This window comes from Acromyrmex echinatior, chromosome 1 (assembly GCF_024713525.1).
Source record: "Acromyrmex echinatior isolate Ae372 chromosome 1, ASM2471352v2, whole genome shotgun sequence".
Taxonomy (NCBI): domain Eukaryota; kingdom Metazoa; phylum Arthropoda; class Insecta; order Hymenoptera; family Formicidae; genus Acromyrmex; species Acromyrmex echinatior.
The window spans coordinates 14,053,844-14,081,041 of record NC_141852.1 but is presented as its reverse complement, the minus strand read 5'-3'; the positions used below and the strand labels follow the sequence as shown (position 1 = coordinate 14,081,041).

General features: G+C 35.7%; 2 protein-coding genes across 8 annotated transcripts in view; one reads left to right on the top strand and one right to left on the bottom strand.

Moving 5' to 3' along the window:
- Nucleotides 1-7,372, bottom strand: part of LOC105146923 (LIM domain only protein 3) — a 121,854-nt gene extending 114,482 nt beyond the window's left edge. The window contains exon 1 of one of the 2 annotated variants that reach the window (XM_087412841.1): nt 5,066-7,372. The gene's annotated coding sequence lies outside the window, so the exon portion shown is untranslated. The remainder of the gene's footprint in view (nt 1-5,065) is intronic. The other variant, XM_011057570.2, reaches the window with a different exon arrangement.
- Nucleotides 1-27,198, top strand: part of LOC147910988 (uncharacterized) — a 320,664-nt gene that overhangs the window by 148,066 nt on the left and 145,400 nt on the right. The gene's annotated exons all lie outside the window — the stretch shown is intronic.

Here is a 27,198-nt window from a genome sequence, read left to right as displayed (position 1 = left end):
CTTGAAACACAATTCTATAAATTGAAGCTAATTCTGTAAATTAAAGTATTATAATATTACAAGTTAAATCGACAAGTAAAAAATGTAACAAATTTTTCTATAGTGTTCCACTTGTGGAATATGAAATTTTAACTTGAGACTTACTAAAACATGTAATTTAATTTGGAAATCGCGAAATAAAGTTCTTTTGAGAAATCTTATCTTGGTAGATAAATATAATACATCGTTATATAATCTAAAAAAAAAAAAAAAAAATTAAATTGATATTTATTTATAAAACGAATAAAGGGGAAAAAATATTTATACGGCCATTCGAATGTTCCATGAGACATTTTTACCAAATAGATCGTATCAAATCTCAAATGTCGATATTGCAACAAGCACGCCTTTCTCCGGGTCAACTTTCAACTGTCAAATGTTTTTATTTTGTTTTACACGCGCCAAAGAATTCGAGTCATCGCATCGAGCTGAAAATTCCGTCCCGGGTTTTGCGCCGGTCGTTGTTCCGACTGGCTGTTGGTCGGACTCGACGGGCTGCGGCGCAATTAAATTAAATGCTTCGGATTAATTGTTCGAAAGCAGTTAAATTAGTTGCGTTTGTTTCGCCCGATTTTTGCGCAATCTCGCTGCGGAATGCGTGAGATGCACGCATCGGGGGAATTTCGTTACCCGCGGCCCCTCGCGCGTTATATAGCTCGGTGCCCTGCGAAATCACCGCGATGCAAACGTATCAACGCGGAACGATGGCGTGCCCCGAAAAATTCATTTGCAAAAGCCGCATTCGACGCGCCTCCGTCACACACTGAGCGAGAGGGAGTATTGCGCGATCGACGCACAACGCGCGCATTTTGTCAGTACTTGATTAAAAGCTTAAACAGAGTCGACCCAATTATTAATGTAATGCACAGCGGGCAATGCAAATTTCACAATTATAACAACGAATTTGATGTATAACATTGAATTTTAAAGCGTCGTTGACCAGATTTTAGACCGCTAAATGCGAAATTTATATATAAAATCAACATTTCTATATATAATATAAATATAAATCTCCTTTTCTGTAATTTCATATTTATTTTAAATACTTGATACATAGAATGCATTTTCATATTTTACCTCATATTAAATATTACTGAGAGGCAGAGGAGAGGAGAATATTGAATGAAAAAGAAAAAGAAAAAAAAACTAGAGTATAAATAAGACATTCTCGCGTTATTATTTCCATCTACGATGGCTCACAATTTTCCTTCGATATCGCGGCGAAGATCCTCCTATTACCACGCATACCGGCAGCCACCGAAGACCACCCCAATGCCCCGTCTCTCGATGATATTCGACCGACCAATCCCCGTTGAGGATCGCGCCAGGTATAGCCGCTAAGGTAGCCGAGAGCTGCATCCTAGAGTGCAGCTGCAGCGCCGGCGCGGACTCTTGAGCCGCATTGCTCGGATTCTAGCGAGGATGCGTCTAGGAGCGAGAGGCTGACGAGCTCGCAAGTAACGCGCCGGTAGAGACATGGTCAGACTGGCATCCGGCCGCAAGCTCTCGACCTCATCGCAACCATACGCTCGGGCCCTCCCCGAGCTGGTCCTCCTCACCCACGGCTTTCGAGCTAGTCCGCCCACCCACCATAGACAGTCCTCCCCTCGTTCCTGCGAACGGGAGCAACATGTCGAGACATTCGGGACACGACGGATCGAGGAGAGATATGCATCATTTGGTTACCCGACTGGCCGACTAGCGCGTCTCCGATCGGCGTGCCTACGGATGCATCCTCGATCGGATTGGCCCGGGCAATTGGTATGCGAAAGGGTCCTCCAGTCAAGATTTTCAGCATAACTGTGCCTCGAGCATGCCGCCCGGATTCGGATCCACGAGTCTGCGTTCCGATATGTCCGCTCGTCCGCGTGCCCGTATGCACTCGTGTGCTTCGTTATCGGAGAACGTTACGTCGCCTGGTAACCGTAATGGAGGAAGAGTAATAGGGGCGCTAATACGAAATACCGTATCGAATATCTCATTCTCCGCTTTTAAGACATTATCGTATATCTGAAATGTTTGCGAAAATATTTTCATTATTTTCTAGCGAAGAAAATATCATTAATAGCTTGTAACTCCAAGTACTTGCAGTTCTAATGTTTGTTAAAGGAAAGATAATTGTTGGTGACCAAGAAATTTATGAATAAACAGTTTAGATTTGAGACATCCTACATCGTCTGTGCTTGTACATTCTTTCAAAATCTTTGAAATAACACGAAATGTGAAAATTAATTCGCGTAGCATTAAATGAATCTTATGATCTGAATCACATAACTTAACTTTTATTTATTTTCATGTTACTTTAATAGGATATTTATGATATCTAATATTTATAATAGAGAGTAACCGCCGTTTATGTCAACTATTTTTACAGAAATCTAATATTGGTTTAATAGGTATTAATACCAATTCAATAGGTACTGAAAAACAATAATTAATATTATTTATTTTAAATATTAAAAACACTGTTCTGTGCTTTTAGTACTTCAAATAAGTAATTAATTACTATCTTTCAGTGATAAATAGGTCAGTAGGTATTAACCTTTCGTAGATACATCTTTTTTTATTCATTGCAGGCGAAATTTCATTCTCAAAATTCAAATTTCATTCTTGTTTATTAAATAAAAATTTTAACATTTGAGTCAAGGAACTATTTGGCAATGAACAACCATTTACCAGAGATGTTGAAAAATAATCCTGAATTTTTCTAGGTCTTTTTGAAAGCCCAGAATACTTAGTAAAAAAATTTCGGCTGAACAAAAAAGATCCAGAGTATCTATGAAATAAATATATGTGTACTTACGAAGGGTTAAGTTGATCAGTATTCTCTTTCTGTAAAGGTATAATTTTTAAGCACATTTCGACGAAGCATTCTTTCAGCCGACGATCCTCAGTTTTATGTCTTACCGATTTTTCGAAGGGGTAACTATCTTTTCTTTCTTTTGTAAGAGCTCTAACATTGATACACGATACATCGGTCGTTCGTCCGGTAGCGCGCATTCCCGAAATTGCATACCTCCGTGTACGTGCACATACGGGTTGGAAACAAACGAATAGGGTTGTTCGGGTGCCGTAAAGGGTCCGGTGGGACGAGGCGCGCGCGCGAGGAGACGGACGAGGGCGGGCGGGGCTGGAGATTCGCGCGGGGGTTGTAGGGAGCAAAACGGTGGTGGATGGTGGTGCCGGTGACTCGGTCGCGCGAGAGAGCGAGGGGTTTGGGAAACGTAATCGCTCTGGCCCCGCGCGCCTCAACGAACTGCCCCCCTACATGCGTTTTGTCTTTCTCTCTCTTTCACCCTTCCCACGCCTTCGCTATTTATTGCTCGCACTCGGCCGGTTCACAACATAAATATGTTACACCTATGGCCGCACCTATTGCACTGAGTCCGCGAATTCCTTCGCTGCGGACCGAACGAAGAAAGAACATCGTCGAACGAGTGGATTGGTATTTTTAGGGATAAATTGGATCGTTTACTACTATTACCAGATATATTTGTAGACTGTGAAACGAGATAATGAATTTCACAATTTCGTCATTAATAGAATATTATTTAGTAATTTTGCAAAGAAATCTACAAGATGTATAAAAAATTTTCTTAATGCGTAGAATGTCATGTGAGTAAGTTTTTTTAAATTTATGGAATGAACATTTCTAGACGAATATTAATACTTGGAGTAGGCGATCAAAAAAATTTTCTTTGATATTTTTATAGTTAAAAAGTTAAAGCAACTCTAATTTTATATGTATATATTTTTTAATTTTTACCGACTTTGAAATAATTTTTTAAATATTTTTTTATGCTTTGTGGGCATTGCAACATTAAATTGACAAAATTATAAAGCAAAAATTAATTGTTTTGTTGATATGTCTTCAAATATCGTTTGTTTATAAAAAACAGCAACATTATATATATATAATTATATAAAATAAAATATCTTTCATTCTTTTTCTTAAATAAATAAAACTTTTTAAGACTTGAATAAATAAAAACTTTTACTAATTAAATGTAATGTCATAAGCATATGGATTGGTTATAAACTATTATAAACTATAACCTGATTAGTTTAAAAAGAATTTAGGATCATTTCAAGTACAAGAGAATAAATCCAGATATTATCTATTCGTTACTTCGTTTCATTATTCGAAATATATTTTCGCCTTGTTTTACGCAGAAAATTCCCTCAACCTTTTTTAAATACTTTTGTTACACCCTCAAGAAGTGCTTCTCTCAGGGTGTATGAACAGAGGGTGCCTGTTTGAAGGGTGGAAGCATCGAGGGTTAAGTTTCAAAGATAAAAGAAGGACCAACTGTTGAATATCGGCTCTCTTCCAGCCGACACCGACGCCTATTACGTGTCAAACTTTCTTACATGTACCATATTATACCCTAAAGTTTCATTTACATATTATATTTTATATAAATACCGTATAAAGAATTAATTTTTATTAAAACTATAAGCTTGTCTAAAGTTCGATTAATTTATATATACATTTTGTATATAATGTTACTTACATTCTAAGCGAACTAAATAAGTTTTGAAAAAATTCTATTCAATTTCTCATAATCTTTTAGCAAAATAAACAATATGGTAAACTATAATATAAGTAATTATAAGAAAATTAATATCTTTAAAAATTTCCGCAATTATAACATTTCTTTATAAACTAAAATTTTACAGATATTTAGAAGAATATAGGTGTATAATAAAAAGTCGTCAAAGAGTTAATTAAATATTCCTCAAATTTTATTTTTAATCATTTGACTTGTCACGATATTTCTACTGTACAAAAAATATTAAATTTCCACGCAAATGTCATATATATATCATTTACTCTCGTAAATGTTTTATTTTTAATGTGTTTAATTGAATGTTACTTGCCACTGACTGCTATCAGAAATTATATTCAATACGCATTTTTTATTACACACAATAAAATGCAAATTAAAAGATGCATAAATGCTTTTCTTTCACTTTCTATATATGCAAGCAATGATCTTTGATGGCAAATAAATAATTTTCTTACCTCGTCCGTGACTCGTTGAAATCTTCGTCTTTGCCAACAGCTCTTGACTTTCAGTGAAGACGAAAGACGTCGGGCAGGTTTCTCGAAACAGGTTTCTCGAAGCACAGTTAAATCTTTCACGTCACAACAGTACAATATGACAATGTCTCAATCAATCATTTATACAAAATGCGTTAAAAGATATAAGGAGAAATCGAAGGAAAATGAGAAAAAGAGGAAGATAAAAGAGAAGAAGAATGAAAGCGCAAGGGAGTGATTGAGTGATCGAAAGAATACGTTACAGAAAGAAGCTGTGTGTGAAGAAGGAACTCGCGCAAAAAGGAAACGGAGGATCCCCCAGGGTGAAGGGAGACACAATTCTCCGCTAGCGGTGAGAACACCGTCGCTCCGATCCCTCGTAAGCTCTCTCGCAAGCTCTGTCGCGAGCGCCCGTTTTCGCGCGCGCACCGGGCTCTCGCAGCTCCGCGAATGCACGTGCAACTCGGACGCGTGCCACGTGGTGTTTGGTCGGAGTGGCTCGGCCACGAAAGCCGGAGCCGGAGCGGCGAGCTTGCAAGCTACTGGGCGCTTTTCATTGGCCGATGGGTGGAAACTGCGCATGATTGCGGGTGTGGCCCGAGCTTGAGGGGCGGAATAAGCTCGGGTCGGTGATAGGATACTCCGAAAGGGGGCACGTCTCCATGGGTGGGCCCCGGGTGCCCCGGTCGCCACCTCGCCACCCCCTCGTGACTCCGGAGCTTTTTCCTTAATCTCGTAACGAGCGCGAGAACTGTTCTCCCGTCCGAGCTTCGAACTTGCGAACTGGCTTCTTCCGCGCGAACGGGCGTGCTCTTTCCAGGCGATGGAATGGCGGCACTCGAGTGTTTGTTATTGCAGAGGAAATCATGCGGCGAACCTGAGAATCGAACCTTAAGTAGTAACGGCAGTATCAAGTCAGACACCGCGGCGTAGCTGTGAGACGCCTTGATCAAGGCATTTCTCGAGTGAAAAGTTTTGTAAAAAGACCTTTTATATATAAGTTGTACATTAAAAAGTGAAAGTTCTAATTGCACACTGTATTAAGTAATAATATTTTTTTGTTTTCAAATTATTTATTCATTTACTATAGGGAAATTATTATCAGGAAAATTAGCTAATATATCTTTATAAATTTTTAACGCATAAAGTTTGAGATAATTGGTTTAGCTATTTTTAATTCTGTAATCAGCAGAAAAATAAAGGCAAAGAATCAAAATTTTCAATAGAAATGAAATGTGGTTTATGAAATTTATGGAAAAGTGTTTATTTGAAATTTTTATTTAGAGCCTCTATTTATTCACATACACATTCAAATACACACACACACACACACACACACACACACACACACACACACACACACATGTATGTATATATAATATTGTTTAAACTACAGGAAATGTTGTTTTATGTACTGTTGGAAAATAACTATATTAGTCTAAGAAAAAATGCAAATATTGATTGTAATGGTAATACAAAATAGTTTTCTTTTTTAGCAACAGGTGGAAAGCTTTTAAGCGTGTTCTACCAAAAAACAGATATATGTACACGCACACACACATATACACATCATATATAAAACACATACACATATATTAAGAAAGAAGACGAAGAACTTACAAGAACGTTCTTACAAGAACGAGAAGAAAGAGAAAGTGCGAATGACCGATTTATTGCGAAATTCTGGTGCATTCGAACAGATTCAAATTACTCGTGTAATATCCATTTGGTCGGACAATTGCAGTCGGTTCATGGACATCTCACCAGGCCGCGAATCCATGATAAAGCGAAAGTCTAATCACAGCTGGTCTGATAGATAATTAGATCAGACTAACTAAACAGCTTGGTGAATCAATTGGGAATTTGATTTGGGGGACAAATGTGTAGATCTCCATCGCGTATTTACACGGTATGTCTACCGATTGGCGTACTCGCCAATTTTATCCATTCACTCTTAGTGAGGTGGTATTTGCGTTGAAATTGTCTGACGCGATGTATTATCGATTATGGCTCGAATTTTCGAGGTCGACGTTCCGTTAGTTCAAAGATGTTTTCATCATGAATTTCAATCGTTCGTGCTAAAAACCTATAGAATTTATTGATCCACTAATAATGACTAATTAATTTTTCATAACGGCACAACTCAACGCAATAATTATACAATAATATAATAATTTATTACACACTTGCGCTCGCCGAATATATTGAAAGATCTTCAAATATTGTATAAATATGTCAGGGATCATATCTCATGCGAGTGTGAATGAATAGTTTCTTTTAACAAATAAATCTAAAAATACTTCTTACATTATCATTATTAATCAACGAAATAATATACTAATAATTTCGAACTTCAATTTATCATGTTGTTTATTGGCTCATGACGGAAAATTTTGCACAACCTTTTTTATCACAACGAAATTTTGTTTCCGAATCTGAATGCGAATATGACGCATTAAACGCGTATCAAGGTAACTAGTCAACGATTAAAACAAAATTAAATTTTAATTAATTTTATTATTAAATTATATTTTATATTAAGTAAATAATTAGTCTTCCGTCTAAAATGTCACATTCGTCAACGAATCGAATCGGGCGTCTTGTGTAAAATTGAGGTGCCAGGAAGCTCTCATTTCGGTATGCCATCCACTAGACGCCCGTACGTGAATGTTTAACGGTCCGTCGTCTCGGCGGCCGCCCAATTATATGACGTCAATTATTGATTAATTGCAATTATAACGCGAACGGTTTCGAGAGGGCCCGATACGGATATAACGATCGCCATTTCATAAATTCGCAATGACGTGAGAGAGCGGGCGAGCGCGGGCTCCGCTCCGCTCCGCACCAGCCTCTGAGTGACGTGTCATTTATCGCATAACGCGAACGTTTATGCGCATTCGTGTCGCATAATTGCAATTAGAGCGGAATTCATTTACATCGACCGACATTCGATTTGTTCCGAGAGAAAGCCCGGGATTTATACGCACCCTCGGCGGTGGACGCGCGCGCGGACGTTCGTGTTAGTCGTGTCGGGATTTATTTCCGCGCGCGTCAATGCCGCCGCGACAGTTCCGCGATGTAAATAGGATTGGATTAGCCGTTACCGACCGCTTTCGCGAACGAGAGGAAGAGAAAGAGAGAAAAGATGAGAGGGAAGTACCCCTCGTTATACGATAACGATGGAAGATAAACTACCAGAAGCCGCGACGAGAAATACGTTCGATGAAAGATACATGGTTCGATATCGCGTGATAAAGATATCTCGTAAGATAAAGCATTGGTTAAAAAAGAATTATATTTCCAATTTTATTTTTTGCACATTATTTTTTATGCTAAACTGCATTTTACTTTCAATGTTATAAATTTATATGTTCAAAAGATACAATTAAAAAGATGTTGAAAAAGTTTAATTATTACACATACATATATAAGTTTATAATAGTATATGTACACAATTATTAAGCGAGTTTATATGTATTTCTTATTTTAGAAGTGACACAACTTACATATAAAATATGAATTTTTAATTATTATGAATGAGTAACATTAGTCTATTAATTATCAAATGAAGTAACTTACTCTTTCTAAGACTTTTAAAGTTAATTTCCTGGCTTCAAACACTGACACAGCTCATAAAGATTTTCTAAGAGTTGTAAAAACGAAAATTAAAAAAAAATGGTTTTTTTATCGTATTAAAAATATATTCATTTTTTGCCTACATTATTTGATTTAAGTCAATAATAATTTTCTAAGTTGTGTCACTTTTGAAATAACGGAGTGATACGTTAAATATAATTTTTCAAAATACAAATATTCTTTGACGTAATATCCTTCATAGCTTTTTAAGTTAATTTCGGAATCTTTTAAAAAAATATTGAAGCTAATTATTATCTCTTTTTTCAATTTTATATATGTGTATCATTACTAAATACTTTTATACTAAATTTAATCGAAATTATGTTAAAGGAAAAATGTTTTGGAATTGATTGAAAAATGTGATTTGGTCAATTATGTACTCGGTCTCTTCAAGTTGAATTTAAGAGAAGTTTCATATTTTCCATAGTTATATTCAAAAGTTGTTAACATATCAATGTTTCTGTTGACGAAAGATGGATTTCAAAGTGTGACCGAGAAATCTGTAACAAAAGAGAGATGCAACGCGCACTCTATACGTCCCAGAAAGATGATTGATGACGAGTACAAAACGGGAATTCGAGTTTACAACACGAAATAAAGTACTGCGTGCCGCGTTTTCAAATTGTTTTAGTCTCCGGTTGCGAGACTATAACCCGACGGTCGGCGCGGCGCGGCGTTGCAATGCGAAATTTTATACCGATTTTTCCAAAGCCGCACCATTCTACTGACGAGGCGAGATTAAAAGATAATACCGGCGATCCAATTTAATCGTACGATTGACGGGTAAACAGACATCGCGCGGCGCTATCCTCCGTTCGTTTTCCACCCTCTTTTTAGGACAAATCGTCCGTAGCGCGTCCGGGCTCTCGGACCCGGTAGAAAATATAATTCAAAGATATTTATAGCTGGATTACCGTTGGAATTGGGTATCTAATATACATGACCGAACCACCGAGTCGCATGAGTTTTAATTGTCCCACTGAAAAGTCGATCTTCCTAGAATATCGATCCGCAATAATCATCGAATGTGCACGGATTTTATGAACGGTGTGTTATAAATGACGTGATTAATATGTCTGCGGATGAGTGTCAGATACGATTTTAAATCGCGAGCTCATAGCCACTGCGGAGAACACACTGGACAAGAATTTCTCGGCGATTTTGGGAAAGGATTAGCCACAATTGATAGCCACCGAGAACGGAGGGACGTTTCTGAATTTGTTCGCCGCTCAAAGAGCGACCGTCGTAGATGAATTCGCGGAGTTGCATTCTTACTCTGATTTTAATTAATATTTCTGCGCATATTATTTTTGTAGTTAGTAATTAATTAACTATTTGTCTCAATTACGATAAAGATAAAAGATTATAAATACAGCCTTGGCCAAAAGTATTAGGCATTTTACTAATCAATACACTATGCAACATGAATTCTCTTTAAAAACGCCGCACTGAACATTTCTGCCGTTGGCAGAATTTGCGTAACACATCAACATTCTGAATAAATAAAAATAGATAAAAAATGATGTTTTTTGACTATTTTTGACATTTTTTTTATAACAAAAGAAAAATTTGTTTCTAATTAAAGTCGACGCATTCTGAGAAAAATTTCTGGTTGAAAATAAGTAAATTAGTAGATTCTGATTAGAGTAATTAGACTTCCGGTCATCATAATTGGACATTTCGTTATCTCGACTAGAATTCTGATTGATATGATTAAAATCTACTGGTTCATCTATTTCAACCAAAAATTTTTCAAAATATGGCGTCTAAAAATATAATTTAAGAGCTTTTAAATGAATTTAAGTTCATGCTTGTACAACTTATTTTTACCAAGTTATAGCTGTTTGCATTTAAACTTTCTGTATTTATAATTACACAGTTCAACAAAAAATTACTCTTTTTTTCTCTTTGAAGTGTCATAGTACATACTTTGAAAATTTTTTCGTATCGGATATCGTTTGCAGAATTTGCATAGCACATCAGGAATTTAAGTAGTTGAATGAAATGGGCAAAAAATGACGTTATTAGCCATTTTTGAAATTTCTTTATAGCAAAACGAAATTTGTTTCTAAATAAAGTGTATGCATTAAAAAAAAATTTCTGGTTAAAAATAAACGAACCAGTAAATTCTGCTCATAACAATCAGAATTCCGATTTGACATATGGTAATCTTGACTAGAATACTGATTGATATAATCAGAATTTACTGATTCAATCATTTTCAACCAGAAATTTTTCTCAGTGCGGTATCTAAAAATACAATTCAAGAGCTTTCAAATGAATTTTAGTTTATGATCATGACTTATTTTCGTCAAGTTATGGCTGTTTGAATTTTAGACTTTCTGTATAATTATACAGTTTAACAAAAAAATCACTCTTTTTTTTCTTTGAAGTATGGTACGTAGATAAAATTTTGAAAATTTTTTCGTGCTGAACACGATGTCATTGTCAGAATTTGCGTAGCATATCAGGATTTTTAACAAGTTGGGATTAAATGGATCAAATATCACCCCAGTTTACTAAAAATCTTGATATGTTATGCAAATTCTAACGATGGCATCGTGTTCTGCGTATCTTCAAATCTCTCTATATATATTATGACACATCGGGGAAAAAAAGTGATTTTCGTCCAATATTTAAAAATTTTGATTTAAAAATGGATTTGACTTTGCTGTGAGTTATTCTTTGTTTTAAAAACACTTTAAACTTACGTTTTAAAAACACTTTAATACTAGTAACTGTAAGAAATAGTACAGGTAAAAGAATTTCAAATAAATGAAATATAGGTAATACTTTTGGTCAATGTAATTCTTTGTGAAAATTTAATGCGACACTCCGATAATTAAGTGTACATGTATGGTATGTAATTTAGATTACTTCATGGCTCAACGATTTATCGGATGAAGAAAGAAGAAAGATTTTTTTTTTTTTTCAAATTTCAAGCTTTTTGATATTCTCAATTACTCTCGGTTATTCTCGGGACGAAGCTCTCCTATTCAAAACTCGGGGTCCATCCCGAAGCTGCCGTTATGTCGCGACCGGTCCGCGACCGGCGGGAAAGCCGAAATGCAGAACGTGCCGAATGCGAAATTAATTGGAGCCAGCCGGCGCGGCGTGCGGCCTCACCGCGGCGGGCAGGGTAATTTTGATCCGGATCCGGGGAGTTAGTGTGCCGGGACGGTGTTCGGTGTCCAGTGTCTACCGTGCTGGACGGACAACGCGGCTCGGCGCGGTTAGTGCCGGTCCAGATGTCGCCACGGGCGTGACGTCACCGGTTAACTACCCTCTCGTGGTGGGCACCACCACCACCACCACTACCACCATCACCACCACGTCGGAGCGCCTTCGCCCGTTCTCATCCGACGGACACGATATGCGGGGATGATTCTGATTAATTACCGATAGTTACACAAGCTGACGCCGCTCTCTCGTTGACAACCCTCCATGATATCGCTGGACCCCCTTCCTATCCCAACCGTTATTCTCGTGAGTTGTTTTTTTTTTTTTAAATCGACCCTGATATCTCGTTGTAAGTTCTTTTCTCTGTGTTTTGTATTTTTCGATATTCTTTACAAAATTGTCTGTAAGCACATGATTCGCGAATTAAGCTCGCGAGCTCGTTAATCCTCGACGGAAGAATAATGTGTAACTATTTTTATTGTGTGTTTTATTGCTTTATATTATAAGTTTCTTCAAATGAAACGCGAGCCAGATAACGCATGTAGTCACGCGAGACCGTTATAATATATCACCTCATGATATTCTGGATTTCTCTCTATTGTACAACGTATATGCAATAACGCGGCGATTTATTAGAAACGTCATATATCGGATGGATCAAATAATCCGTTTACGTCTGATGTAGATTTTTCGGTGCGTGTCGCGCGTACCCCTGTAACGTTCATTTATCGATTCGCCGAGGGTTAATTCATTTCGAGGGTCGCGGCGAGGGGGAGGAAGGATTGTTATTCGAGAAGGGATGAAACGATGCGAGCAACAGTGCCCCTCTCTCCCGACCCTGGTTCTCCCCCGATCCCCCTCTGCCGTTTCCCACCCCCTCGCCGACGCCTCTTGCAACCAGCCCCGCGTGAGGCGCATCGAGTCGCGGCCGAACGATCGGACCGCCAATATTTGGCAATTACGAAATATGAGTTTACATTTAATAATTGCGGTAAACACCGGCGGACGCGTCGAGTGGCCACAGGGGGTGAGTCCGACGAGATACGGTCGCGACCGCGCGCGCCCGCGTTTGGGGTAAATTCCGATTTACTCCCTCTTCCTCGCTTCTGTCCTCTCGCTCAGAACGAGAGACATTATTATTATAGGTCGCTATTGCACCTTACCCGAACATCCTGGCTGATGTTAACTCTCTCGCTTTTCCTTCAATTCCTGTGGATTTTTCACACTCCGCGAGACAAAACTGATTTTCTCGTTTTACAATAATTTATCTTGCAGGGAAGGCGAGAAGTGCATGTTGATTAGCAAGATGCAACAATGTTAGTTATAAAAAAATATTATTTATTCATAAATGCAATACATAGCAAATGTATTCAATAAATATTGCATTGTGCGTTACACGATTAATCAGTGCAAAAATATTTCTGAATTTTATATACGTATATATATATATATAGAATGTCTATAAAATATGTCCTCCCTCTATATTTCGGTTAAAATTGTGAAAAACCGCGAAATACGTATTTTATTATTTCAAAGAGGATTGCGCTAATTGCGAGATTTGTGAATAGTCCTTTAAAATTATCAAACACGTATTTCGCGGTTTTTCATAATTTTAAACCATTCCCGAAATGTAGGGAGTGGGAACAGACTTTATAGATACACTGTACTATAAAACATGATATTAATTTTCAGTTAAGTGCATCCATTTAATTTATATTTCTTACACAAAAAGAATACTTTTGCTGAAGTATTTAAAAAAATCGAGCTAGACATAGATCTGAAAATAATTTTATTAGACTATTAAAATAATTAAGAATGTTCAAACTGGTTACTAGAAGGGTAAAACTTTTTATAGCATGACGCATTATGTTTGAGCGTTTTACATAATTATTTTGATTTAACAAAATTGTTTTCAGATCTGTGTATGTAGTTAAATTTTTAGGTATTGTAACAAAACAATATTAAAAAAAAATTATTTTTGATATGTAGTGAAACTTTTAGTTATTTTAGTAAAACCGTTCTTTCCGAATATATATTGAACGAAAATTTCTAAATTTTAAATAAATATATAAAATGAGGCTCGAAAGAATCTATCAGTGAAAAATGTAAAAAAACCCAGAGTCTACATTAGCTGTTCGGATGCACAGAAAATTCTTTATTTTCGTGTGAATGTAACAAAACGAATAAAATATATGTTTCGATCCTTCAATTCGGGTCCTTATCAATATAAAATATAAATCGAAATTACATAAATAACGCAAATTCGAAGTTGATGATTCCCAACAATTTAGTTCGCCCTTCTTTATCCAAATGCCAAAGCTATGTAATGAATAGTCCAATGATTATCAAAAATATTAACTTATACAATAATCTAAATATTAAGCTTCTCTCTTCTGCAAATCTTATAACTTTTCTTAATTAAAACTCTGGCAGCGCAATAAAACATATGCATATTAAACTACAAAAAGAACTTCTTATTTAGCTGGATTTAATTTTGTATGTAGTTAAGTTACAGCCAGAATTGAATTCACGCGAGATGAAATCTGTGTCTACTGCATTGTCGTGATCGCGAATAAAGACGAGGAGAACAGCTCGTCTGCGTGATAATTCGATTAATGCAAACTATCGCGAACTCGCGGGGCGCCACGCTGAACAAAGACGGCAGGTAACAGTCAGGGTTATTGGCGTCGCGAGTCGGGGTGACGCAGGGAGCTGCCGCGCGACAAGCCATTAATGACGATATGATCGATATTAGCAAATATTTCCCACGGGGTGTCATGCCGCGCGACAAGCCCGCCTAGATATTCCGCGATCGTATTTGCGATCGGCACCAGTTATCGGCGGCGACATTTATTCAAATGTAATATCTCGCCTTCGAACGAAGATTACCTACCCGGGAAATGTGTCCCACAGGTATTACAACATCCTTCTTCCTCCGAATTACCCTTCTCGCCCTGATCTCGTTGTCACTCCAACGAGGAGCCCTTCGTCTATGGCTTGTATACATAAAGGGGATATTAATCAAAAGTTCTCTACATTCGATCTTCTTAGATTAAAAATAAGGTTGCCACGCAAGTTGATCACACTTGAAAATGTATAAATGCTATGAAGATACCAAAATTTATTTCCATGATATGTGTGTACACTATTTCATATTTATTTTATAAAATAATTACATAAAATGTTTCTGAACATTAAAAGACTTCTTTAAATGTTTAATATATATATATATATTAGGTGTTGGAATTAATTCGTAGCGTTTTACAAGTGATGGGAAGTACTTTCATTAATGTATTTTTTAATGCTCATGTGAAATAAATAACATTCTTTCATTAAAAAACGCTACGAATTAATTCCAACACCTAATATATATATATATACTATTCACAATCACAATTCATATAAATCAAATATATAATAAATAGCTAATACGGTTGACATTAAATTTTGGTGCCTAATAATATTTATATGTAAATTTTAAATTCATCTTTCAGTTATATAAACTAAACTTTCAGTATTTAAACTTTCAGTTATATAAACTGCATGTTGATTATTGTCGGACTTGCAAAACGTAAATAATAAATATAAATAATAAACTGAAGCTGAAATAATATTATAATATTGGATTAGTGCAAAAATTCGTGCCCGATTTATTATTCAGATTTCAAACAGCTGCTATTTTTATTAAAAATAAAATTAAATTTAAATCTTACTCTATCTGATAAGAGAATTTAAGAATCTATTTTTTTTAATTGTGATGGTTTGATAGAGTATGAACACACACACACACACACACACACACATACACACAATCAATCAATCAAAGTCAAAATATCTATTTTATTTAATTTGCAACTCAGTAACAAAAAATCATAGAAACATTTTTAAAAAATGATTTTGTAGGGAAGACTTCAAGCTTTTATGATAGAGAGTCGAAAATGTTCTCAAATTTTTTTGGATACGCTACAAATCTATAAAGTGAAAAGAAAATTTTTCATTTTTTTTCAGCTTATAGTTTTCTATATGTAAAAATTACAAAACTTACATAAATTCAAAAAAATATAGTAACTATTCGAAAGTAGAGATTTTAAGCTTTAAAACTTTTTTTTTAATTTAAATTTCGTTTATTTTTAACAAATTTACAGCTATTTGAACTTTGAATAATAAATCGCATGAACTTTTGCACTGATCCAATATAATAAATTAAATTGATTGTTAATAGTAATGCTAATAAACATCTTAAAACTATAAAGAATTTATTGCGAAAAATATTATCCCAGCCAATATATACAATTATGATATATAATTGGATATTCTACATATGTTATAATTTTTTTAAGTACCTTTACTATTTGTATCTTTTCTTAGAATTATTTTTCCAACTATTTTTAGAGGACATCTTAAAATTTAACGGAACAAAGTGTGTGTTAACAGAATCAATTCTAATATTTCATTGTTCATTTGGTGTTAAAAAATTGTGTAAAAAATTTATTGTAAATTTCTTTTAAAAGCAATAAATTTGAAATTTAGATCGCAATCAACAAATTTTTGGACAATATTCCTATATTTAAGCAACAAATTTTTTTTCAAATATACTTATAATGCCTACACGTTGAGAGATTTTTGCTTATTATTATTTACACTTATATGACACAACAAATTAGTAAACAATAAATTTTCACATTTTAAAGAAATAGAGATTCTTGTAAATAGTTTTCTATGCATATAACTCGTTATATGGTATTTCCATTTGTGAAATATAAATTGGAAATGATTTGAAGGAACAAGCTCTTCAATTGCTTCTTTCGAGTATCCATTTCTCTCCATTCAATCTTACGCAAGCACGCACGCACGAACGCACCACGCATCACGCACGGCGTTTGCCCGTTCGTTCATTCGTCTCGCCAATCCCTTTCTAGTTAGTGTCCAACAGTAGTTGAAAAAGTTCTCAGTCCGCTCTCTCGGCGCAAGCTGTTCCACGTAAGATACTTGCGCCTTTTTCCAATTTCTTAAAGAGCCGCGACAATTTATGTGAAGCCTGTTCATAAAGTACGGCAACCCTCCCGCTGCGCGATTCCTTCTTCTACCCCTCGTCACCCTTGCGAGCCGCAGGGAACCCGGAGGGAGCCACCCCCAGTCTTTCGGTGGAGTTCTTAAAAGTTACTTCGACTCGTGTTTCTCGATACTTATTAGCTTTCTTCGGCACAAAGTCGTCGACAAAAGGCACAATCGCAGGCAGAAGTACACGTGTACGCGCGCGCGTGCGAATGGAACTTTATTAATATGTTAGTATTTGAGTCACATGTGTTTCTACCATTTCCATTCAGAGAGGTGCAAATAGTAGAAAAAAAAGGGAATATTAAATATTGCTTCACGTTTGAATTCTGTAAACATGAAAGAGGATGAAACACGTGCCATTCAGAAGATTATCTATTCCATGCAATCGATAATGCATGGTAATTATATTTTATTTACTGATTCTGATACTTTCAAATATCAGATAAACGAGGAATGTATCCAATCTTGAGAATGATATCGTGATCGTATGTGGATACTTTAGGAAATTGATTAGAGGGGTTGTGCGAGAGGGTGGTAAGAGGGAGGCTAGCTAGTTTATTACGCCTCCGCGACATGGCAGCACCCGTGCCAGGATGGAGAGAAATCCGTCTCCAAGTGTTTCTTAAAACTCACCCTCTTTCCCATATCGTGGCGTGCGTGATACTTAATAATATGTTTTTCTATGAAATTTATTGCATTAATCTTTATACTTCATCGTGCGTTTTCTTTTTATTTATAACACTTTTGCTGTTTACATTAAAAAAAAATGATTTTATTATATATTAACGTTGCATTGATCCTGTTATGTTGAAAGAAGACACAGCAAAATTTTTTGAAACATTCCTCATTGCTTGAATATTCTACATAATTATTTTAATAGTTCAACAAAATTATTTTTAGATTTATATCTAAATTTTTAGACTTTAGCAAAATCGTTCTTTCCATATTTCAAAAGAAATATTTTATTTCTCTATAATCAGTTACATCAAAATTGCATTTTAAAATTAACGATTCAAAATATTCAAACTTATTTTCTAGAAAACTTTATTTATTGAATTGTATCGTTGTATATTAAATGAACGATATATCTTAATTTAGTATTCGTAATTTAAGAGTCATCACGCGAATGTATTCAGTACACAGTACCCTTATAACTCTGAATAAAATCTTCAGACCAATTTCCCGTGATTCACACTGATTACAGAATGACGCATCGAATCTTGAACCACTTAATTGCGAAGCGGAAGAATTTCTTTCGTGTCTCCCACCCCAGGACGTGCCGCGAACGTTGAACGTCGTCGACGATCGAAATCGCGCCGTCACAACGTCGCGTGCGTGTATTGTGTATGTGCACGTGTCGTTTTCTACGCTACCCTGTTAGGTACCCACGGCATCCTTGGTTGAAGGGGAATGGGGTGGGGGTGTAAAGAGCCGGCAAGGAGGATCTCTACTTTCTTTCATTTCGATTAAAATTCAACGTTCATCGGACAGCTGTGTAATTGACCGAGATCTCTTTAAGCGGGAAAATTACCCAGAAGGGGTTGTACAGCATCGAAGGTTTAACAGTCAACTATACGACCCAAGAGAGCGGCAGGGACGACGGAAACAGAGGGGGGGAAATTCGAAAAGGGTGAGGGCTCGGTCCAGCTTTCCGCTCACCGTCGCCCTCGAGAGCAAAAATCCTGCCAATAAATAAATTTAAATACATGAATATCTAACCCCCTGCCGCCGACGCTAACCACCCCGTGATAGCGGTTTTGCGGTCTGTAACGGATATCGCCGCGTAAATAAAGTGAGTAAGATATCTTCGAACTCATAGTCGACCTTTTCCAATTGTTCGTAATAAGATATGGCTAACGAAATCATTTCTCAACTACTATCAAGTTGACAATTTTATCCTTATAAAACTTTAATTCTTTAAGTTAAATAACATTTTGTTATTATTAACTTCCATGTATGTTAAAATAGTATTATTTTAATACAAAACATGTAATTAAAAAAACAACCACATTTAATCAACCCACTTCTGTGACTAAATTGCTTAGTTTCAAAATGAACAACGCTCATATTAACATATGTATTACTAACTTAATAAATAGTAAACTACAATTAAATTTGAGTTAAATTTAATACATTTCTTAAGTTGAATTGTTTTATTCCATTGTTTCAGTTAAATTAACGATGTATTAAATAAGAGCATATATGGCGACTTATAGGAATGAGTAAAAATGACTGGAATTGAAAAATATATATAATTTGACATTACGAATTTAATAGTGTAAGCTTAAATTACAAAAAAAAATATACCGTTGGAAAACCCAACTCAACTTTAATTGTTTATAATTTTCATAAAAATAAACATTGTAACAAATTTTTCTTCGATTGAAACATCATGTTAAGAAACATAACAATATTAAGCAAATATATAAATAGTTATTAACAAAAAAATAATAAGCAATAAAGTAAATTGAAATAAAAAAAAAACTTTTTTTTTTAATCGGGTCAAGGTTTTTTATGTGTTCCTATTATTTTTTTTACTGTCAGCGAAATTGATTGAAATAATATATTTTTATTTGTACTATTTTTGTTTTGTACTGAAGAAGCTCAAATTTGAGTAGGAATATTTAATTTATAAATTAATTTTTTAATTTATTTTACGTAATGTAACGGTCGTTCGTGTTAAGCTTTTATTAGCCTTATTTTTAATATAATTTTATAATTTCTTTTTTACGAGTTTTGTTTCGATTTTTACATCAATTTGTAAATCCAAGATAAAATTCACTATTATCACTGCGAAATGTATTCCCGATGCGCGGCGTATCGACGCGCACACTGTAGATATGTCATCGCACGGATATTTCCGCGGCTAATTACCCCCGCGCTTTTGGTACTCGTGCGAACGAAAGCGGTAAAAAGGATAATAACTAAATCTTCGATCCTGCCGTGCGGCGCAGAGCACAACGACGCGCCACTCCCGCTCTAGCGTCTCTCGCTGACGTCACAAGTTTCTCGGGGTGTTTCTATACCAACCCCACGCCTGATGACATAAAACCGTGTAATTAGCTATGTATGCCTCTTGTTCGTATTGGCCCACTGGTGGCGCGGTGGTGCACTTTAGAGGCATGGGAGAAAGAGGGATATTGCTCGTCGACGGGAATGAGAAGGATAAATGGAGAAGAGGACGAGGGAGGCTGGCTGGTTCGGGGATGAGAATCGGGGAGAGCGGAAAGGCGGTGAGAAGGGAGGAGCGAAGCGGAAAGGGGGGCGGTATGAAGTACCCGCTAATTAATACCCCTAATTGCACCAACCCCAGCCTACAGCCACCGCCAGGGCTGCACGTATACCGGGTATACTCGTTTTCAACGTTGAACGTGCGGCGGCTCATCCCACAGCAGTAAAGAACTATGCGGCATTCGTTTGTCTAGCTCGCGCGAACGCGGATAATCTAAACGAGTTGAAAAAGCGCCGTGAGAGGGGAACATTTTTTTAATTGTTTGACGTGCGTGTTACACACGGATTCGCATGACGAGGCGGCTACAATAGGCGCCATTTGCCTGACGTGACGTACATATATTTTTATGGCGGCTAACATTTCTTGCGAACGATGACACCTCAACCACCTGAAAGAACCAGATTATTCTGTATTATGTATTTTTATCTCCATTGCTTTTCGAAAATTGCGTTTAAAAGTTTTATGCGTGTCAGAGAACAAAGAATAGATTTAGGAATTTTTCTCTTTTATTTCAGAATTTAAGTTAAAAAAGAAAATATATATCTATATATTTTCTATATATATATATATATATATATATATATATATATATATATATATATATATATGTATTTAGGTTCTTATCTACTCAGCACTATTCAGATTGTGAAATCAAAAGTATATACAATAAAAATTTTTGTAAAATATATTCAAATAGAAATATGTTTCTATAAAATAATATTTGCAATTGATAATAGACATGTCAAATACACTGGAAACTATCTTTTTGTTTCAGAACGAGCATTAAATCGCATTTATTATCATATATTAATAATTTGACAGTTGTCATAGCTGTGAACATAGCTTATTTTATTTTTGGTTATGCATAATTTCCAGATACATTAATTAATTAATTAATTATTAATATTAATTAACAGGACAAAAGGAGAGTTATATTTTACAAGTTGGTTTCATTGATTGTAAGTATTGTTTAATTAAAAGATAGTTTTATTTTAATAGATTTTACAAGAATTTTTATCGTACGTTTTTTTTTGTTTCTGATGTTACAATCTGAGATAGTAATGAATGAATAGAAACTTTAACGTCCGCCTTTTAGACATCAGAAAACAAAATTTGAATTAACAACAAAAATAAAACAGTACAATTTCCTTGCATTTATAATATATATCCACATTTAATGTTTGATTGATAATGTATAGAAATTAATATAGATAATGCAGTCGAATGAAAACAAACGAGAGACTTAACATCCAAATCTAAAATGACGAATTTTGAGTTCGTCCCAAAAAAACAAACTGATTATCAACCAACAATTTTTTAAATCCACACTAAGATTCAATAAATTTTAGAATTCTTCTAAATTTTTAATAAAGTATAATATATACGCTATAAAATTATTAGAAATTCTGTTCTGTGTTATGCAATTCTAATGATTTATTAAAACACAAGCAATTCAGAAGAAAAAAATGCATCGTAAGCTTTAGGACAAAATCGACATTAAATAAAAAAAAAAACGGTCGCAAGTGTGTTGGCGAAAATCGGCTCTTTCGAGGGCCTTGCGTTTAAGCGAAGCCGTAAATCGCGATGCCATATTTTCGCCGTTTCTGTTCGCACATAACCAAAGGCGATCCAAAGTTTCGTTGGCGCGCTGTACAAAGAAACGGCGAGAGGGCAAAAGGAAACGGAAGCGTGCTCGATGAAGCGGGTGTCATAGGATAAGGATAAGGAGAAGGGCCGGGCTGGTAGGTCCTTTCCCATATATCGACGGCGGCGTTAAGTTATAGCGCTATCCTGGCAACATGTCGCCGAGCTTGTTCGACAAACTTTTCAATGTCGACATATATTTCCCGCTCGCGCCCTTTTATGAGCTGTTGAGCCAGTCTTTCGAGCGGTTCAGCCGACAGTAAACCGATTCGACGAGATCGACCTTCGTTTCTCGTCTTTTTTTACGTGTATAAACTAAAAAATTCTAACGGATTTTTTCCTTTTCTCTTCCTGAAATATACATCAAAATCTGAAAATGATGATCATTGAATGTAAATAAGGCACTAAAAGAAAGCAACGTTTCTACGCTGTAAAAAAATGTATGTAAAATATTTAAATATATATATTATAATAATGGTATATAACAATAATAATATATAATATTATGTAAATAATAATGTGTAAAAATTACACGATTTATAATTAAGTGAAAATAAAATTGTATTTGTAGAAAAATTTACACCTCTAATTGTGTAAATATGGCTTTATATTACCTAAAAAATTACAATAAATCAGTTTTAAATTGATGATTTCTGATCAATTGTTGTTGCTCTTAGATATCGTTATATATTTCGACAGGGGGAGGGAGGAGGTAGAGAAACAGAGAGAGAGAGAGAGAGAGAGAGAGAAAGAGAGAGGAAAATTTGTTATAATAATAATAATATATTTTCTACTTTTTTATGTAAATGTACAAAATTTTATATTATATAACATAATGTAATAATATCATACATTGACGTTAGTTACAAAAAAGTAAAAATTATACGCAACTCACGAATTATATTACGTAAACACTTATATAAATTTAACTTATTCAATTATAAATTTACTTTTGTAAATTGTTTAATTATCATAAAGAAGCCTAATTTGATTTATTTTATTTTTATTCATAAGTTTCAACTTTATACGAATGAATTCGATATAAATAAAGTTTCGTCCGATAAGAATAAATTTAATTAAATAAGAGAATTCCTATATTGAGTCAAAGTGGATTTTAATGTTATCTTTTAAAAGTAAGATTACTAATCAGTATAATTTTACAAGAAATTCTTTTATGATTATATTATACATTCAAATTCGTTTTTCTTAGATTATCGCACTAAATTGTCCCGCATCTTCTCTTCGTCGTATTCCTCTTGCCCGTTTCATTCGGTTTATTCGATATCGTAAGAGCTCGCGATAGCCGACGAAATGCGACACGCATGCGAATTCGGTGCGTGAGGGATTTTAGATTATGGTAAACGCATTATGGAACGAACTGGTTAACGAGTGCGGTTAACCAGCTCGCCGGAACAGCTCGTGGGTGTCGTCCTCGGATATATACGGCCGGCACATTCACGCGGTAGTCCTGTCTGAACATATGTTGCCAGTTTCTGCCAGTTTCGGGGTCGTTTTCATCCGCCCTTTCATACGAGGAGCGGCGCGGCGCGGCCTCTTGCCGCCGCACATCACCCGCGTCGTTGCGTCGCTCGCGTCGTTCGATCGTTCAACGGCGACAGAAGTCGAGGTGTCTAACTACGAAAGTTCGCGCCTCGTTAACGTTATAGTGATTACGCACGTGCATCCAACGATTTCGATGCTCGCCGTCGTGCTGCGATGGGCGTTTCACACGAAGCTCGTGAACTCCCGACTCCGCGATCTACCGGTGATATCGATATTACCTTCGTTATATCACGCGACGAATAATGAAACGTTAACGAGATATTATTGCGAGTTAGTTATTATTAGAAATAACAGTCCGCGATCGCGAGACTCCCCGCCTTTCGCTGCTCTGCTACCCCATGAAGGCCAATCCCATAATCACGCGTTAACCCTCTGAAGTTGACGCCAAAATCTATAACAGTTCCTGATGCTAGGTCTGTAAGAACTCATTTAATTTATGTTACACTGCTAAATTTATAATACCAATTTATATCCGATTTGACTTATTTTTGGAGGATGCAGATCTATTTTTAAAATCTTACAGTTTTTCCTCGAGATTTATTAAGATTTATTATAATTCATTATTTCATTGTATTTTTTGCTTTAAAATATGATACTGTTTTAACATGACTATAGTAGCTTTCCCGTTTTCTGTAAAGGTTAATTATTTCTATAGGTCACCACTCTGCTCCTATTCAGTATGTCGTTAATTTAACTAAAACAATGGAATCATACAATTTAACTCAAGAAACGTATTAAATTGGACTTCAATTTAGTTTATTATTTACTAAGTGCATACATTAATATGGCTTATTTACTTTGAAACTAAGCAATTCAACCACAGAAATGGATTGATTTACATTTTGATATACATATTGAAGTTAAAAATAACAAAACGTTATTTAATCAAGGGATTGAGTTACCATTGTTTCTTTGATATCTAACAGTGTAATTGAAACACACATTAATTAATTTCAACGAATCAAAATGGTATAATTTGTAAAAAAAGAATGAATGCTAAGTATTTTAATGAGAATAATCCAAATTTGCAATTTGTTAACTAAAAGAAATTTATAAATTGTTTGACATTTTCGACAGAGATTTACAATTGAGAGAAAGAGTGCATCCAATAGATCTACCGTCAGCTCCGAAATATTAACTTTAAAGAACGTTGTCAATATTGCGAATATATTTACAGTATTACTATTGATATGTAAATTTTACGTTCAAGGAAATAGATCACTCTTAATTAATGTAAGTTTTCATATATTTCATACTTTTGATGCAAAATATTTATAATGGACTTTCATATATAAACACAAATAACCTAATTATTAATTCAAAAGAAAGAAATAATAAACACACTATCAAATTTAATTCTGAAATGGTACGGAGTATGTAATCCAATGTCTTCTTATAACATTATTATTAATAAAATATATAGCAACACAAAACTGCATTAAAAATTAAAATTACTTATTACGCACGCTTTTTGTTATAATATTATATCAGGAGATCCAAATTAACATACAATAGGTTGAGTTTTAGGAGTTGCATTATCAAAGGAATAAGAAACAAGGAACAAAGAATAAAAATTTGAACTTATCTAAAAATCATATACAGTGAAATACAGTTTTTTTTAATAGATTAAAATTTTTATTTTCTGTTTCCTATTTCTTATTCTTTGATAATGCGCTGCTTCCCTTAAAAACTTGTGCTTGCTTATCCTGCATGGCAAATCGGACCTCCTGATGATCACTAAAGGCTTAGCTTAACAATGATCTCGCTCATTTGCACGGTTTTGTTCTAAATTTAGATACACGAGTGTTCTAAAATTATATATGTTTACATTCCTTCTTTCTTTCTCTTCAAGTTTTTCCGTTTTTGTTTGTATCGATGTTGTCATAAACGCTGTAATTCCGTTACGAAGTACGCCCATGCAAACGTACGTATCGGAATACTTCCGCTCTTCACGGTGCGTATCACAAGCGCGCAATTATAGTCGCGATCGCGCAATGTCAGCCGCGTATGTGCTAATCACTCCGGTTGCGCGCCGGTCACCGCTAATTAATTGTACGCGGCCGTCGCGAATCAATTCCATTGTCGCTCGATAAAGAAGCATTCACCGTGCGAATATGTAATTACTAATCGATCTGCGCACGCTCTCCGCCGGCTTCGAGATTACCTCGAGCTCGATTTTACGTGAAAGTGGATTCGATTCGGGCGAGTTTCCGGCGTGGAAGCGAGCCAATGTAACTCCGCGCTGCGTATATTATTAACATGTAATTGAATGGCGCAAGCTTGAGACGCGTTGTAAGTACGCGCGCGTGCACGCAGTCCCACACACACACACACACACACGTACAGGCAGCATGTACACATCCACATACAAATACACGTACACATATACGTGCGCGCTATCCATTGTGCGAAGTTGCGTGAGTGCCGCAAGTTAATTAAGAGCCTCTAATGAACCAGCCGCGCCGCAAACGACGGCGCTCGCACAACGCTCGCGTCTCGATCGATTAATTAAAAATCTTGCACGACATCGCCGTCGCGAGACGCCGCGGCACAATCGAAGGGGGAGGGGGAGAGCTTCTCCCCTTTCCTCCTCATCGGCGCTCACGCCATCGTCGAAAATGCGACGGCGGCGTCGCTCCCGATATTTGCACGGTTTTCGTATCTTCGAGACCTCATCAGTAAACAGAAACGCTCATATCCTTGTGAAAACAATAATTACAAAGACAAAATCTTTGAGAGAATGAGATATAGGAATAAGCCCCGTAAAGGGAAGAATAATCATGAGGACGAGCCTTTCTCCTCCAGCAAATTATTTAACAAATTAAGCAAATTATTTAATACTTAGCCAGAAATTGGCTAATTTTTAATTTATCTGATAGTTTTTCTTTTCAGTTAATTTAGATTTGTACGTGGAGCTTTAGATTTTTTGTGACTTTTTGTAAATAATTATAATTAATTACAAGTAATTTTACTTTTGTGATGATAACTTTTCCTCGTAAAAAAACCCAAATTTACTTTGAATTGTGATTAGGTTAACTTCGATATGCAATTCTAGTTAATATAATCATGATTGCTAACTTCCTGCGTTTTATTATCTTGTCAGAAATCGATTGCCTATCAAAATTATAATATGTTCTCTAAACAAAGAATGTCATCAAGACTTTCATTTTTTTACATTACATATTTTGATAGGCAATCGATCTATGGCAAAGAAGGTGGCTGAAGACAAAGCATGAACTGCGCAATTCATAACGTATAATTAGTCAAAAAAAATAAATGAGATAGGACGCGAAAATGGCCAGTTTCTGTCCTTTTCTATTCAACAGTATAATGTTGTGAGAGAGAGAGAGAGAGAGAGAGAGAGAGAGAGAGAGAGAGAGAGAGAGAGAGAGAACTTGACTTCACGTTCTCTCTCTCATTTTTGTTTAATTATATTAAATATATTATTTAGATATGTGATTATTATTTAATGGCGCGATCCATGTTCTACGTTTTTGGATGACAATCATGAATATAATGCGATATATCGCGACATCTACCTTAATACGCGATTTCCGCGATACCTTAACCGCTATTTGCTCTGGAAGGTCCGTTCGGGCCGGGAGAGCTGTTCCCAAGCTAAAAAGATTAACTTCTATAATACTAATTAATTTTTTACTAAACCACCCTCGATTTTTTGTACCTACAACCATTTCTTGCTATTAGGCAATTATATTATTCGCAGTAATCGATGACGGCGAGGGGTTCACCTCGGTAAATCCCAGCTTCCCTCCGATTCTAATCCGGGGTAGCGGTAGAATTC